Source organism: Barbus barbus (assembly GCF_936440315.1).
Source record: "Barbus barbus genome assembly, chromosome: 3".
In the NCBI taxonomy this organism is placed as follows: Eukaryota; Metazoa; Chordata; class Actinopteri; order Cypriniformes; family Cyprinidae; genus Barbus; species Barbus barbus.
The window spans coordinates 23,675,661-23,689,313 of NC_136731.1; the positions used below are offsets into that span (position 1 = coordinate 23,675,661).

Here is a 13,653-nt window from a genome sequence, read left to right on the forward strand (position 1 = left end):
ATGTTATTGTTGTACTCTAAACTAAAATTATTTTTACTATGTTTATATTTAATATGTATATTTTTATTTTATATTTTAACACAATTTTTTATTTTAGTAAAATATTTCAATAGTAATACTTGTTAATAACAATTTAATAACATTATTATTATTATTATTATTATTATTATCAAATTGTAATTTTATTTTACAGTTAGATATTACATTAGTGATAATTACTTTGTTTAATAATTTTATTTAGTAATATTTATTTATTTTCATTATTAAATGCTATTTTTTTATTTTACATGCAAATATTACAATAGGAATACTTTTTTTGTTCAATGTGTGTGTTCAGTGATGAGTATAATAATACATTTATTTATTAATAAATAATACATATTACCCAAATTGTAGAGCTCTGCAAAACAAAGACAGCAAACCTGGAGCTGCTTTTTCAAAATCACAATGCAGATCACAATCACATATTTAATCTGAAATATCACAATTACATTTTTCCCTCAATCACGCAGCTCTAGGGGTCACTCACACAGAACATATTTGCTTTGAAAAACATGAGTCATGGGCAGTGGGATGGAGGAAAAAAACGCAAGGCCTCATTTTTGAACTTGCTTTAACTTGAGCTCTGTGTTTTTAGAACACTGTGTCTTTTGCGGGATATCACAAAACATGAGCATCAAACATGTCAGTCTAGCACATATATACATAGGAAAACAATGGAAAAGTAGCGCAGTGGAATGGAAAAACACATGCACATGGCCCTCTAGTCTGTATCCACTTTCACTGTATAGATAAGAGCATTTGTAGCGAGGTGTTTGGGAGGATGACTGTGACGGATCTTCTGTGTCTGAGGTGTTCTTCAGTTTCCACCTTTCCTCTTGTCAGATTCTGTTTCCTCTCAGCGAGAGCGTTGCCAGCTCTCCTCATTCCTGTGAGACAGACAGAGAGATTTAACCTGCTGTTTATGAGCGGGATGAGCTTGACGCATGACCTCCTGACACAGGATCTGATTTAATATTCTCTTATCATGGAGGTGCCGTCCTGATGAACGAGCTGAGAGCATTAACGTCTTATCTGCTCCAACAGGCCCAAAGACAGATGAGATACAGGCTTAAATCTGCACATATACAGACCGGATTAGATTACATTAGTTCAGTTTTATAAGTGGATTGATAGATGATGGAAATCTATTAGCTCGAGGATCGATGGTGAGCCGCTAAAAGCTGAATTACGCACAAAACGGATCTCCTGAAATGACCTTAAAGCCACTTGAGGGTGCAAAAACTTTTTTATTCCTTGTTAAAAACCCATTTTGGTTTCATAATGTGACGTTTTTCAGAGTAAAATGGGATAATCAGTAAAGTTAGGTTGTTTTATTTTGATAAACTTTACATTAGAATCACATGCTTAAGAAAGTATATAGGGTTCACTTTAGGTATAGTTGACTTAGGTACAGTTTCTCCTCGCAGACTCTTCAAGTTCAGGAGAGACTGAGGAAAACATCCCGTTCTCACGTTCCTCCATGTGACATGAAGAGGTCCATCTGCTCGGGTTGTGTGTTTTTCTCATGGTGCCGTGTATCAGCTAATCTTTCTGTGCTGTGATATGGGGGACGTAACTGAAGGAAGCGAGTGTGTGCGGGCCTGGCTGACACTCAAGGCTTTTAAAGAAAATAGAAAGTCTAGACGTGTTTATTTGTTCGCCCTATCAGATCATGAGATAATGCTCGGACACATATGAACTGCTACATTTTTTTTATGCGATCTGTTGCTTCTCCATTTTTAGTGCAGTCGTCGAAAGAACTTGTTGCACTGTATCGCCATCTGCAGGTGGGATGTTTCATCTCACTGAGATTCAAATAAAGTACGCATTACAAATGCTTAGTAACGTATGTGCATTTGGCATTGTCATTATTTTTTATTTCAGGTTTAATTTATTCACTTTGGTACTTATATATATTTAATTTCAATTATTTCCCAAGGCAACGTTTCTTTACTCTGATGAAAAAAACTTTCTCATTAACGTTACAACAAATTAAAAAGGTAATTTTAGTATTATTTATATACTAATAGTATTTATTATGAATTAGCTTTTATTTTATATTTAAATTTGATCAATTCTAGTCATTTTATGTGCTTTGTCTTTTTTATTATTTTTTAATTTCTTTAATTTATTTTCATTTTTAACTTTATTTGTACTTTATTTGCCAAGGCAACATTTCCCATCACGATTTGTTTTTACTTTATATTCTGAAATTTAATTTGTAATATTTACATTTTGTTTCAGCTTTATTTCAATTAAAATTATTTAAAAATTTAGATTTTACTTTCCTTAACCAGCAAGACTGGTTGAAAGTGAATATTATTAATTCGAGTTCTTTATATTTTATAAATTCTAGTTTATTAGTTAGCAATAGTGCAAGTTTATCCAATTGTCACCCCAATTTTAATTGGCATGCAAATGCTATTCTCAATGCTAAGACATGTGTTTTAAAATGTACTGGGCTCATACCTTTAATGTAGTAAGCTACTAGCTTATGCAGCTAACTGTAATTGTCTAATAGGATAGCTTGACTGTAGTTTAACTACAGTGTTATTTAGCTCATTCATCGGCCGTATCCCATGCTCCTCTCTCACTATCTCTCACTGTCTCTTTCAGCTATTCAGACCCACATTAGCTAAAAATAAGCACATGCGTTCTTTAACAGCCGTTCGTTTATGTGTTTGCGTGTAGTTTTACAGCGCTCGTAAAACACCTCCACTCAGTTTGGAGTGATTATCTGTGTGTTTACCAGCCCAAATAAATCCACTCCGGCTCTCCAGCGAGGGTTTTCAGATGCCGCAGTGATTTTGCTCTGGATTTCATGGCTTTAATTGTGTAGCTCACTGGGGTTCAGTCGTGTTGTTGTTCTCTTTTAGTCTGGTTTGTGTTATTGAAATGCTGCGCTGGAACACATTTAAGAGAAATGTTGTGTGAATGGTACTTTATAGTGTGTGCATTATGTAATGGTGTGATGAAGAGGGAAGAGCACACAGGAAAACCAGATGGACTTCCTGAAACAAAGAGAGAGTTGAGTCTCGGCATAAAGCCTGGTCCACGTTACATCTGATTCTGGCCAAGACATGTCTGTTTGCACAGGAAGAGAGCATCTGATTGACATGTGAAGCCACCAGCTACAATGTGTGTGTCCAGTGTGTTTGCAGCGTAATTTACTGCATGTTTATCTTGTTTCTAAAGCACTCTTCAGACTGAATTAGTTTTCTAAATGATGCTTGTTCAATTTACAGTTGTTAACACAAGACATCTATTATTAGAGGCAGGGTGTATATTTTAATTTTTTGGATATCTGGATGTGGCTGGTTTGGAATGGATACTTAGGCTAATTTAAATTATTTATTTTTTATTATATGCACACACAAACGCACAAGAATGTTTGTGTTATATTTTTGTATATATAAAGATAACAAATCTAAAAACTTTTAGATTTTTATCATTATTTATATTGTTATACACAAATATAATAGAACAATAGTAAAATAAATGAAATACACTAAAATATATATTATTTTATTAATATTATTTATTATTATTTTTATTTTATATATACACATATATACATACACAGTATCTGCTATATACTAATACTATATACTATATACTAAAATGTTTTATTTTATTCATATTTTAATTATTATTTCATTATATAGTGTGTGTATAATTTATATATATTTAAATTTTTACTATTGTTTTATTAATATTTTATGTTTTTACTTTTGTGTGTGTGTGTGTGTGTGACTATATATCATGTGTATAGTCATATGTAACTTATATTTTTATTAATTTAAAATATAATAACTTTTAGTATGATTACTTATTATTTTATATATTTTAATAAGTAGAGGTCAGAGTAAGTATGGTGTTTAATTTTTACATAAATATGTCAGTTACGCTGAATGACGATGGAACATTATTTTACCAATATTTTGACATTTTATTTGAAACATTAAAGTAGACTCTTTGCTTGCATTAAATATGCTTTCTGTGTAGAATCTCTTTTGTAAACTCAGTGTGGTGCGGACAGCAAAATGGAACATTTAATTTTATAGCTCTCACTGTTTGCTTCAATCTGCTTTCAATAATTCAATCTCTTCTGTGAGCCATAATGAAAGAATTGAAGACATGAAGATGCAAGAATGCTGTGATGGTGTGTGTTATATCGTGGCATTATGGTCGTCGCTCTCTCTCTCTCTCTCTCTCTCTCTCTCTCTCTCTCTCGCTCTCTCTCTCTCTCTCTCTCTCTCTCCCTCTCTCAGTGTCTGTGATCTCAGCCAGCACATCTCTCTCTTTCACTCTTCCTTCTACACTCCCTCTGCTCCACTTTCTTGGCAAGATCGGACGTTCCCACAGCCACGTCTCTCTCCCTGTCTATCTATCTCTCTCTCTCTGTTTCAATCTCTCTTTTTGGCAGATCCCGCCTCACATGATCCACTCACACACATGCTCATATCATCCTCACATCTTTTATACTCTGATATACAAGCGGACTTGTTAGCATACTTCACATACTTCAGCCTGTAAACAATCATCCCAGAGTCCCATTATTTCACAATGAGCCTGATTTGTAGTGTCTGAAATCGGTTTTCTGTGATTATGAATCTCTCACATGAAAACAGTCGTCCAGACAAAAGACATAGTCTACTTAGAAAGTTAACATTTATTAATGGTGTGCAGTTGCAAGATTTTATTTGTTTTTATTTATTTTTGTAAAAAATAAATAATTTTAAATTTTCATTCAGCAAGGATGCATTAAATTAATTAAAAGTAACAGTGAAGACATTTGTGATATTACAAAAGATTTTTATTTCTAATAAATGCTGTTCTTTTGAACTTCCTGTTCATAAAAGAATCCTGAAAAAAATGTATGAAAAAAAGAAGCACAGCTGTTTTCAACATTGATAATAATAATAAATGTTTCTTGAGCAGCAAATCAGCATATTAGCATGATTTCTGAAGGATCATGTGACCCTGAAGACTGGAATAATGATACTGATCACAGGAATATATTACATTTTAAAATACATTCAAATATATTTTCATAATTTCACAATATTACTGTTTTTACTGTATTATTGATCAAATAATTGCAGCCTTAGTTAATATAAGAGACTTCTTTAAAAAAAAAAATCAAAATATAGAAATAAAATTTAAAAAAAAAACACCATTTAGTATGTTTTTTAAGCCTTTTGAATTACGGGGACATAGGCAGTGTCCTCATAAACCACCTTCATATTGTAATACCTCTGTCATACCCATGTCATTATACAAATTTGTGTCCTCATAAACCACATAAACATGTACACGCACACACACACGTCAGAATTGTTGGTACCCTTGGTAAATATGATCAAAGAAGGCTGTGAAAATAAATGTGCATTGTTAATCCTTTTGATATTTTATTTAAAGAAATCACAAAAATCTAAGCTTTCATTGGAAAATAAGAATTTAAAATGGGGGGAAATATCATTATGAAATAAATGTTTTTTTTCCCTCAAATACATGCTGGACACAATTACTGGTACCCCTAGAAATTCTTATGAGTAAAATATACCTGAAATATATTCCCATTCATATTCACAATTTTGAGCACTCCAGGGGGAACATGAACATGAAATTATTCAGCCATGGCTTCCTGTTTCACAGAAATATAAATAGGAGGAAAAACAAAGCCCAAATTCCCTTAATCATCCATCACAATGAGAAAAACCAAAGAATGTATTTCTGTTGTGCAGCAAAAGATAATTGAGCTTCACAAATTAGTAAAGTGGCTTTAAGAAAAGAGCTAGAACAGTGAAAATTCACATTTCCACCATCAGGGCAATAATTAAGTATTTCCAATCAACTTAAAATGTTATGAATCTGCCTGGAAGAGGATGTGTGTCTATATCGTCCTAATGCACGGTGAGGAGGAGAGTTTGAGTGGCTAAAGACTCTCCAAGGACCACAGCTGGAGAAAAAGGCTGAGTTTCGGGGTCAGAAAACCTTAACAAAATTATGAAACAGCTTGTTTGGGAAAAAAGTTGTTTTGGAGGGCTTCAAGAAAAAAAATCAAGAAAAGAAAATGCTTTCACCAAAAAAAAAAATTCCAGCATATTCCGTTATCAGACACGACTGGAACTTCAAATAGGACTGGCTTCTATGGTCAGATGAAACTAAAAAATTAGCTTTTTAGCAGCAAACACTCAAGATGGGTTTGGTGAACACAGGGATAAAAAGTACCCCATGTGTACAATGAAATATACTGCTGTATTTTTGATGTTTCCCCGGGCACCGCAGCATTGGCTGCCCACTGCTCCGGGTGTATGTCCACTACTGTGTGTACACTTGGATGGGTTAAATGCAGAGCACAAATTCTGAGTATGGGTCACCATACTTGGCCACACAGCACTTCCCTTTCCCTTTCCCTTTCCTATATTTCTGCTGGCGGTCCTGGACATCTTGTTTAGACACATGGCATCATGGATTCTATCAAATACCAACAGATAAAAAATCAATAAGTGACTGACTCTGTTAGAAATCTTATAATGGGCCATGTTTGGATCTTCCAACCGGACAATAATCCAAACACATCCTCAAAAACAACACAAAAATAGGTCAGTGAGCACAAAACCAAGCTTCTCTATGGCCATTCCAGTCCTCTGACCTGATCCCTATAGAAAATGAGTGAGGTGAACTGAAGAGAAGAAGCACCATAATGGAGCTGGGAATCTAAAGGATCTGGAGTGATTCTGGATGAAGGAATGGTATCGATCTCTTGTCAGGTGTTCTCTAACCTCATCAGGCATTATAGGAGAAAACTCCTGTACTATTTTTGGAAATGGAAGTTTCAAAAAGTATTGAATAAAAGGGTGCCGTTAATTGTGTCCAATGTGTATTAGAGAAAAACATTTATTTCATAATGATATTTCCCCCATTTCAAATTCTTATTATCCAATGAAAGGTTAGATTTTTGTGAATTTTTTAAATAATAGATCAAAAGGATTAACAATGCAGATTAATTTCCACAGCCTTTACCAAGGGTACCAACAAAGTCGTCGTCGTCGTGACGTATTGTCAAGTATGGTGACCCATACTCGAAATTGGTGCTCTGCGTTTAACCCATCCAAGTGCACACACACAGCAGTGAGTAGTGAACAAATCCACACACACACACACACACACACCGTGAACACACACCCGGAGCAGTGGGCAGCCATGCTGCAGCGCCCGGGGAGCAATTGGGGGTTCGGTGCCTTGCTCAAGGGCACCTCAGTCGTGGTATTGAGGGTGGAGAGAGCGCTGGACATTCCCTCCCCCCACCTACAATCCCTGCCGGCCGGGGGCTCGAACTCGCAACCTTTCGATTACTAGTCCGACTCTCTAACCATTAGGCCAACAATTCTGACCACGTGTGTGTGTGTGTATATTGTGGCGGGAGGAGCCAACGACAGACACAGTGGGCGTGGCGTCAAGCCTCGGAGAGGTTTTTATTAAACAATATATTAAAATAAAGTGTCCAAAGGGGGAAAAGTGTCCAAAATAAACGGGGATCTGGTGTCCTCGTCGTGCTGCGGGGCTGTGTAGGAGGGCAGTGTTCAGGAGGGAAGGGTCCAGGTAAGGGGCGGAGTCCGGCGGCCGCACGCGCTCCCGTCTGGAGGTCCCGGGGCGCGGGTGACGGCGGCTTCTGTGGCGGCTTCGTCCAACTCCTTCATCCCCGGGTGCTCGACGGGATTCCACGGCCCGGCGTCCTTGCCCGACGGCCGTATCGCGGGTGCAGTGTCGGCCGGACTGCGGGTCCGGCCGCTCGCGTCTCTGGCGGCGGCAGGTAGTTCCCTCTACGCTCCCTTTCCTGGACCCACGAGGACACCAGCGTGCATGCACGGGGAAGAGACCGGTCTCCCGAGGAGAGGCGCGCTCGGCGTTTAAACGGCGGCGGTGATGAGGCTCTATTCACGTCAGGTGCGCCTCATCACACGCCGCCAGCCCTGGCTGTTTCAGCGCCCCTCCTCTCTCACACACCCACTCCTGTCGGGAGCCTGGTGAAGGGCGGCGAATACGGGACGGGGTGGTGATGATGGACAGGGGGGAGGCAGCCGACTCGTCACAATATATATATATATATATATATGTACATATATATGTGTATATATTTATATACTTATAAAGCTAATTCACATTATTTTATAATTATTAAAAATACTAAAGTAACATTGCTTTTAATTTGTCATTCTGCAACACTGAGGAAGTTTGAATCCTATTAATTATATACTAAAGCTAAAATTAGATGAAGACAATAACGGAAAAAAAGCATTGCCTTAAGCTTAAATAAAATTACACAATGTAAAAAAACCCCAACTTGAACTACACAAGGTTAAATAACAAAAATATATATATTTTTGAATCATTCAGGAACAGGATTGTAATGGCTGCTCAGGGGACCATCTTTCAAGCTTTTTATGGCTCAGAAGACTTTATACAGAGTAAAAGTCATGTGGATGGCTTTTAATAGCATCTATCTGCATTTACTTTTTATTGTTTGTAAAAGTGCAGCTTGAACACTGTACTAAACATCTCCTTTTAAGGTCCACAGAAGAATGAAAGTTATACAGGTATGGAATGACACAAAAGTGAGTAAACAATGACCAAATGTTCATTTGGCAAAGCTATCTCTTAAAATGAAGCATTGGTGAGCATAAAAGACTTCTTTCAAAAACATAGTCTTACAACCCCAAACCTTTGAACAGCAGTAAATCTTGGGAGTTCAAAAGAAAGCAAACATTATAGAAAGTCGTTTAGATTCTCTTTGAGGTGTAGCACGTCATCGAATTTTCTTCCAGCTCCCCTCCCAAGCCATTTCACTGTGACCACATATGTTTTACTCTAAACACGGTTTATTTCAGGCCAACGTTTACCTTCCTGAGGTCAGCAACCCTCTTTTCCTGCGTCCTACGCTCCCTGGTGGCCATCGAGAGTCAAAATTCTTCACGCTCAGATTTGATGAGAATCAACACTGTGATACTATTTTCACCCCAGACACACTGAAAACTGTACTGCGTCTGTGAGTGCCAATGTCTGCATCAGTGTAAATACAGAGGAAAGTTTTAGACACTAAATTTGTGGCGACGGCACTGAAATCACAGCACACATACACCCACGGACAGATATGTGTGTGTGTGTGTGTGTGTGCGTTATCGCTCTCCTTTCGGCTCAGTTCTGCATGGATAGTAAATGGATTAGATTACGATAAGGTGTGTGTGTGTGTGTCTTTTGATGTGTGTACATAGTGAATGTATAGATTAGACGTTGGCCGTTATCCTCTGAGAGCGGCAGACTGTGTCTATCAATGCCAGCTGCTTGGTTGCATCTCTCTAATCAGACGAGAAGAGGACAGAACATGAAAGAGATGGGCGGCACGCCAACTTTCTCTCTGTCTGTTTTTCTCTCTCTCTTTTTATTTATTTTTTCCCATCCAGTTTTTCATTTCTCAGCCATACCGTGTGTCCACATTTCTTTTGCATTAAAGCTGCTGTTGGGAACGTCTCTGTTCCCCCTCCCTGCTCTGCTTCTCGCCATCTTTCTGTGCTGTGCCGGGTGTGTAGTTGGCATGGAGCGGGCACAGACGGGCACACAGATGGGCAGCGGACGATGCAGGGCAGATCCCTACACACCTGCTCCTCTTTGGCATGACCCAGGCCAGACAAACACACACACACACATGCGTAAACAGAAACGTAGAGGATCTACATTTGTGTGTCGTAAACACAACACATGCAAGGGCCTTAAAGGGACAGTTCACCCGAAAATAAAAACTGTCATCATTTACTCAAAAATCACTTGCTGCCTTAGATTTTTTTGTTGTTGAATCAAATAAACTGAAAATGTAAGTATTTTCAGCTTAAATTGTATTAAAATTGAGTTTTACTTAATTTAAGTTGAAACTGGTTTAATTATTTTGATTAAGTTAAAGTAATGCAAAAACGTATTATGATGTATTAATCATATAATATTCATAGCGTGTTGTTATTAACTAAAATCATTACAAATCGCTTTCATTAATTAAAATAAATCTGACATTGATAACATATAAATATTAGATGAAAACTTAAAACGTACTTTGGAACTAACTGAAATAAAATAAGTTATATAATAATATATATAATAAAAGTGACAAAAACACATAGAAGTACCAAAACTTAAATGAAAATGAAAACTGAAAATAAAAATAAAACAAAATATAAAAATAAAAGCTAATTCACAATACTAATAAATATAATAGTATATAAATAATACGAAAATAACATTGCTTTTAATTTGTTTATTTGCAACATTGATGGTAAAGTTTGTATCAGCTACAATTATGATTAAATTAAATCACAGCAAAAAAAAACTTTTTCTTAAGTTTAATTAAAATAGCAAAGTAAACAATAAATAAATAAATAAAAGTAAACAGGGTTAAATAACAAAAATAAATAGTTATTTTCAAAAGTCCTTTATAAACAGAATTCTGATGGCTGCTTTTTTTCTGTGGTAACCATCTGTCAAGCTCCAAAAATGTCATTAAAGCACCATAAAAATAGTCCATACATCTCATATATTATGTTATAGGTCAAAATTAAGTTAATTTTTTATAGTTTAGAGGAGCATAAAAGTCATGTGGATGGCTTTTAACTGCCACTGACTTTCATTGTGTGTAAAAGTGCAGCTTGAACACTGTACTAAACGTCTCCTTTTGAGGTCCACGATCATACGGGTTTGTAGTGACATGAGGGTGAGTAAACAATGACCAAGTTTTTATTTTTGGGCAATTCTTTTAATCATCAACTAGCATGGATTTGCATATTGTAATCATGTACATGATGTTTAATATGCAATGTGTGTGGCTAGCGATTGCATCAACGCTCACCCAAACGCATACAAATGCACATACACACTCACAGCTCACATGTCTGCCAGAGGAAACACAAATCTATGCCCAGTTACCCACTGTAATACCCATGTGCATATGCACAAGCATACACGCTCACACACACGCTTACATGCAAACTCCAAACACACCTGCCCTATTACACGTTCACGTTTCATATCTGCCCCCCGCGAGCATCCACATACATATTAATCTTCAAGCGCGTGGCCGGGGGGTGGGGGTTTGGAGCAGGTATAGACCCCCTTTAAAAGCGCAAGCTGCCTGATTTCACTCGCTGCAGGGACTGCTGGGAAACGCAGGGCTGAGGGGGACGGGCACAGGATGGAGTGTGCTTTCATAAGATAGGAAATGAATAAATAAGTACTGGTGGAGGGGGGTAAATACTCAAATAAAGTCCAATAAAAGAGCTCAGAGAACATCTGTGTGGGATCGACGTGGGGATTAAGAGGGTTTGGAACATTTTAAGCACATTACGGATAAAAAAAAAGGTCAGAATGTTTAGCAACATACCGATAAACCTCTTAAGCAAAACCCAATTGGAAAATCTGTGCTGCCTCTTCATTCTGCACCATGGTGTGTATGTGTGTGTACCTAAGGTGTGGAGGCGTGCATTGGGTTTTTGTATCATTTTTTTTATTTTAGGGAAATGCTTTGCACATTTTCATGCAGTATACATTTTCCATGTATTTGTCATCATAAGCCATGACGTTTGATTCCAGGGGATCTAACATGCCTCTCCAACTAAAACACACACACACAGAGAAGTAATGTTTTCTCTTTAGGGCAAGGATACATTCAAAATTGACCCTTTTTAGTTTCTTATTTTACTTTCCACATACACAATCTTTCAAAAATTAGGAATCGGTAAAGAAGTTCAAAAAGATGCCAGGACAGAACTTGAAAGAAGCCTCTGTTCATCAAGGATGCATTTATTTTATTAAAAATAGTAATATTGTGAAATATTATTATAATTTAAATAACTGTTGTCTGTTTAAATTTGTTTTAAAATATAATTTTTTCCTGTGATCGAAGCTGAATTTTCAGAATCATTACTCCAGTCTTCAGAGTCACATGGTCTTTCAGAAATCATATGCTGTTTTTGCTCATGGACATCATTAAATTTTTTTTTTGATGAAAAGAAAGTAAAAAAACAAAAACAAAAAAAACTGTTTTTTAAAAAAGGATATTATTTGAAATTTTTTGTAACATAAACATTGTTACTAATAATTTTGATCAATTTAATGTATCCTTGTTGAATAAAAGTATTAATGTCCTTAATGTTTATATTTTTAATATATATTTAATATATAATATATATTTTTAATATTTAGTGTATCAGTTATTTGTTATTCCTGAATAATAATTGAAAAAAAGTTAATGCATTTATTTAACATTGCTTTTTGGTTGATGTCATGTTGTTTTTGTTATGTTGTAGATTGTTATAAAGTTTTTGGCAGAGGTTAAATAGAATCCCAACACTCTCAAAAAGTAACAAATTCTGTTTAACCCTTTTGCAATTTATAAATGTATTTGCTACAAACACAGTAATACTCAGTAAACTGATATGTTTATATGTCAAGCGTTAATTCTGATGCCAGGAAGATCTTTAATGTGTGTCTATTAGGAGTTTTTTGTGGTTATTGAGTGGTTAACACTTAATAAATCTCATTGCTTAGTAAAAGTCACATCACAAATGGTGCAGGACAAGTTTGTGCCAAAGTTGAGTGTTCAGGATTTGGAGTTTGTTCAGCTCGCTAACACAACGTGTGAGCAATAAAGTGAAGAATGCCTTAGTGAAAACCTTTCAGAGATCCTATAGGTCAAGCCTATTATGTTTACCTATACAAAGAAAATCATGATTATAATAGCAAATATGTCTTTGTTCTCACAAGCGCAGTCGCTTATGAATATTTGCATGCTAAATGAGTAATTAGATGATTCCTTTTGAAGAGATGGATCAACACTTGCTGTTTAGGGATGGTAATAGTTTTAAATACCCTGTCAAACAATGGTTTTTCATTTGAAACTTACTCAAGAAGTGTTCTACCATTGTAAAGACACTTTTGTCATGTTAAAAACACTGCCACTGTGTGTGTGTGTGTGTGCATGTGTGTCGCCCAGTATCTTTGCAATGGTGTGTTCAGGGGTCCTTTGACTGTGTGTGCCGGGAAGATAAGGATTAACATGAACATTGTTGGATGCAGTAGCTGTGTGTGTGTGTGTGTGTGTGTGTGTGTGGTTGCATGCTGATAACAGTGTTGATTGGACTCCGTAGGCTGGAGTCTGTGCTCTAATAATGGACAGTCTCTCCTTTGTGTGTTTGAGTTTTGATGATCTGGCCCCCTGCTCATCTGCACTTTGTCTGTGCCCAATAGCGCGGCCGCTCTCATTCACTCGTGTCCAGTTCTGCAGAGTGAGCTTCACTAATGTGCCATGTAATTGGATTGGAGGTCATCCGAGACGTCTCCTTAAGCTGCGCTTCATACTTCCACACCACCGGAGGGCGCTAATCGATACAGATTATAGCCATTTTGAATTCACAGAATCCATCGGTAGCCCGGCTTTTAAAATGAACTAAACGTAATAGTGATTCTGATTAGAATTATATTTACAGTCTAGAATGAAATACAATTTGATCAATAGAGGCCTGCATGTGGCTGCCAGATTGCAATTTGAAGAGTTAACTTTTCTCC

The 13,653-nt window shown here is 36.5% G+C and overlaps 1 protein-coding gene across 12 annotated transcripts in view; it reads left to right on the forward strand.

Annotated features, from left to right (window-relative positions):
* The window catches only part of nfixb (nuclear factor I/Xb), a 210,890-nt gene that overhangs the window by 166,483 nt on the left and 30,754 nt on the right, over nt 1-13,653 (forward strand). The window lies entirely within an intron of this gene.